Source organism: Gavialis gangeticus, unplaced genomic scaffold (assembly GCF_001723915.1).
Source record: "Gavialis gangeticus isolate Ggan-Ray unplaced genomic scaffold, GavGan_comp1, whole genome shotgun sequence".
Lineage (NCBI taxonomy): Eukaryota > Metazoa > Chordata > Crocodylia > Gavialidae > Gavialis > Gavialis gangeticus.
The window spans coordinates 44,798,978-44,803,381 of NW_017729032.1; the positions used below are offsets into that span (position 1 = coordinate 44,798,978).

A 4,404-nucleotide genomic window follows, 5' to 3' on the forward strand; every position below is an offset into this window, starting at 1 on the left:
TGGTTTTTGTCTCCCTGCTGATCAGGAGTGAGTGGTGGGGGCCCCTCTGCCAGTTGGTGGTCGTGGTTGGGGTACATGGAGAAACCTGCAAAAATAAAGGAAGAAGAGGTGAATGAGGAGCTGATAATATTATTCAAAATGCATGAGATGCTACTGACAGGAGACTTCAGTTTTTTGGGCATTTGCTGGAAGAACAATACAGCCAAACAAAACGTTGAGCCAGTTCCTAACTTGTGTGGATGACAACTTTGTTCCAGAAGTTTGAGGATGCAGCTAGGGGATCATCTGTCTTGGATCTAGCCCTGACCAATAGGAAATAATTGTGGAGGATGTGAAAGTGATGGGAAACTTGGAAGGATCACAATATGATGGAATTTCAGATACTCAGACAGGGAGAGCATGAGTCAGCTGAAATCCAGCACCTTTTTGAAATCTAGCAGGCTCAGTGAGTTAATAGGCACGATATCATGGAAGACCAGGCTGAAGGATAAAGGTGCCCAGAAGGGCTAGAAGCTTCTAGAAGACCCAGTATTGAAAGCCCAATAGGAAACAGTTCTGAAATGATGGAAGCACAAGAAGAATGTTAAGTGACTAATATAGCTGTACAAGGAGCTTCTAGGATGCCTCAAATGCAAAAAGCATATAGGCTATGAGAGAAAAGGCAGGTCACAATAGAAGCATACCAGGAAATAGTAATAACTTGCAGGGACCAAATTAGGAAGGCAAAGAAAGAATAAGCCTCTCTTGCCTCTCTCGCCAGGGGAAAGACAACAAGAAGAGGTTTTATCAGTATGGGCTTGGAAGGCAGGCCATATGAGGAGAGGTTGAAGTAAATGGGCATGTTCAGCTCACAGAAAAGGTGCTTAAGAGGGCAGATAGCAGTCTTCAAATACCAGTGTGAGCCTGCATCAATTTGGTCATATAGCAGCCTACGCTTGCATGAATATCTGGACGGTGGGTTGAGATCTGTTTAGTAGCCAGACACAACATGGACTTCTAAGGGCTCCTCTTGTAATGTAACCTTTAGTGGACAGATCAAAAAATGTATGTACAGGCATACCTCTGAGATATTGCGGGTTTGGTTCCAGACCACCGCAATAAAGCGAGTCACACGAATTTTTTGGTTTCCCAGTGCATATAAAAGTTATGTTTACACTATACTGTAGTCTATTAAGTGTGCAATAGCATTATGTCTAAAAAAACAATGTACATACCTTAATTAAAAAATACTTTATTGCTAAAAAATGCTAACCATCATCTGAGCCTTCAGCGAGTCGTAATCTTTTTGCTGGTGGAGGGTCTTGCCTCAATTTGTAAAAAAACGCAATATCTGCAAAGCGCAATAAAGCGAAGCACAATAAAACGAGGTATACCTGTATTGGGGAATTTTATGTTTCTTTCACTGTTCTCCTCAAGGACTCTACATTCAAATACAGCCTGACCATCTCCAAACTCAAGCTCAGTGATCCTCAGAGTCCTGGGCATGCTTATATGAATTGGTTTGCTCAGGGCCATCCATCTGGCTTGGGGAATGTGTGTTCCTGTCCTCTATTCAGGGCATTGCTACAGAAGTCCTTACATATGGTATAAGCTGTATATGCAGAAAAGGAAAGAGAAATCATCCCTGTTCCATAGGTATATAGCTTCCTGATGTAAGTGGTATATTCTTCATTGGCTTGGATTGGTAACCTTTCATCTGCTAGGTACCCAGAAAGACCCTGCAAATCAGCTGAGCTGAAAGACCACAGTGGGAGTTGAAAGCTTCTTTTGAGTGCATTCCAGAAGTTGAGAGGCCCTTCAGCAGATCCACTTCCAGTGTTCTGCTCACAGCAAAGAATAAGCTCTAAGTCTATAACAAATGCATTTGATTTTTTGTATAAAGAATCAGTTCTGTGCCTTTTCCTTTCCCCCCTACACCCACTTTCTGTCTCCATCTGCTAAGCCTTAAGGCTGTTTGCAGACATTAAAAAAAAAAACAACCCCCCCCCACGTTGCTTTATATTAAATTCTGTGCAGTTCTGTGCTGAGCCCAACACTCTCAGAAGAGGCAATGTGTTAGTTGGACTCAGCTTGCCTGACGTCTGAATAGATTTGGTAATTTAGTGGGTATTTTTTGGTGCTTTTATCTAATAGCTGATTGAATCACCAAAAAAGCCCTGCTGAAGCTCCCAATCTCTACAGAAGCTGTGGAGTCGGGTCAAAGTAATGCACTGCTGCTTGTGGTAAAGTGTGTGGTGTTTTTTTTGGTTTTTAATGTCTGCAAGCAGCCTAAGTTTTTCAGAAAGGTGTGTCAGACTAAGGTAGTTCCAGCCAAAGAATGTAAGTGTTGGTGCTCTAAGCTGATGTATTAGCCAATCCAATCTACCCTTATGCTTGCAAATCTCTTGGACACTGTTTTGCAGAACTGAGGCCAAATGTTGCAGCTGGACCAGCAGTCTCTACATCTGATAGCATGAAGATTAAACTCTGTGGATTAAAGCTATTCAATGGCTGTACAGAAAAATCTTGGCTTATAAGAGAGTCTACTACAAAAAAGATTTACCAGACTAAGTAGAGATATTTCTCACTGCTTCATTCAGATGCCTGCTCAGCTGTTGGAATCTTCTGTTTCAAATATATTGTATTATTGTCTTTGAAATACTTTGGGCTTTCAGTTAGTTTTGTGAGTTCATCTAGCTGCTGTATTAGTATAGTATCAACCAGTAGAAGCTCATTTAATTTTTTTCCCCGTCATTGTCTAAATTTTCAATGGGCCTTGTTTGGGTATTTCTCTCCATTTTTAAAGAGCCGTTCCCTACCTGAAGCTTAAATTTTATACGTTGAACCGGTGTCATTACATCGAAATGAAATATGATGCATTACCTTTTTGTAATTACAGTTGCACTCAAGTTGCATCTGAAATTTTTAGTAGTTATGGTCTGGAATTCCGTATATACCAGTCTGTATATTCACAAAGGCTGCTTGCAGACATTAAAAACAAACAGATAAACAAAAAACAAACAAATGGCGCTTTACTTTAAACTCTGTGCGCTCCTGCACTGACCCCACTGTATACCCAGACGAGGCAGCACCAGTTGAATCAGCTATTAGATAAAAGTGCCAAAAAGCCCCACTGAAGTGCCTGATCTATACAGACGCTGCAGAGCCTGGTTGAAGTAACGTGCTGTGTCTTTCAGTAAAGTGCACTTTTTTGTTTTGTCTTTTTTGTTTTTTGGTTTGTTTTTTTTAAACATCTGCAAGCAGCCTTAATGGCTCTCCTGTAGTTATTTAACACCACATACCAGGTGGTCTGTGTTCTGTGCCTGTCTGTCTAGAACAAAAGTTGGGTAGAGATGCACCTTATAGACTGACTAAATCAGAAATTCATAAACTTTTGTGAGCCAGATCTCAGTTTATCAGATGCCGTGAAGACATGTACAGAGTAGTTTATTAAATAGTGATGTGAATACAAAAGACAGGAAAAGTGGGGCAGGGCAGTGGTGGGAGAGGCAAATAAGTAAACTACTCGTAGGGACAAAGGCATCACAGAAACTAATCCAGGTAATAGGGACTGCAGATTCTTAACCCATAGTGTAAACCGTATTTAACACAATCCAGTCTCTGAATGATGACTTGTGCAATTCTATGATCAAGATGGTATTTAAAGTTCGTTGCTCAAAAACAGCTGTGCTGAGGTTCATGATGGAATGTCCAGGGAGGTTTAAGTATTCTGCCACAGGCTCATGCATCTTTCTAGAGCTGATAATTTGTCCAGGACAAAGCCACTTGTAAAGCAGCTATACCAAAGGTGTCAAACTCATTAGGTCCTGCAGCGTGGTTCAGGTTTGTTGATTGGCCCTACATGCAGGATACAGGGCTGGTATGGTGCAGTGCCGTGAGCTGCGTGCACCTTGGGTCAGCCTTGAGTGCTGCTGGCACTGCTCAGATCAGATCAGAGACCCACAGGCTGCGCCAGGTCTGGATGATAGGGCAGTGGGCTGGATCTAACCCACAGGCTATCTTTGGCAGCCTGAGATGTACTGATTGTACTGCTTAACAAGTTGAAGTGGCAAGCTGTCAGTTGAGACAGACTCTCTGTTTCATAAATAAACTACCTTTTACCTAAGGCTAGGAGATGTTTTTCTGGGGCTCATTCAACATCAGTAGTTTGCTTTAGGTGAGTTCCTATTTCTCAGGTTTGTTAGACAGCTACTTGGAGTTTTGGTCTGTATTAGAGGTGCACCGATATATTGGTTTGATATCAAATCAGCACCAATATAAAGGAAACTGACTGCATTGGAAATCAGCTTTTTTGTCTGATGTGACTCATATTTTGTCCAATAAGTGCCCTGTGTATGCGTGCAGCTGCAGCTCAGCACGTAGGTGGCAAGAAGAACGGCATGGAGAGCTGTGTCCAGCTGGTAA

At 41.9% G+C, this 4,404-nt stretch overlaps 1 protein-coding gene across 2 annotated transcripts in view; it reads left to right on the forward strand.

The window, feature by feature from the left end:
• Nucleotides 1–4,404, forward strand: part of WASF3 (WAS protein family member 3) — a 169,232-nt gene that overhangs the window by 63,416 nt on the left and 101,412 nt on the right. The gene's annotated exons all lie outside the window — the stretch shown is intronic.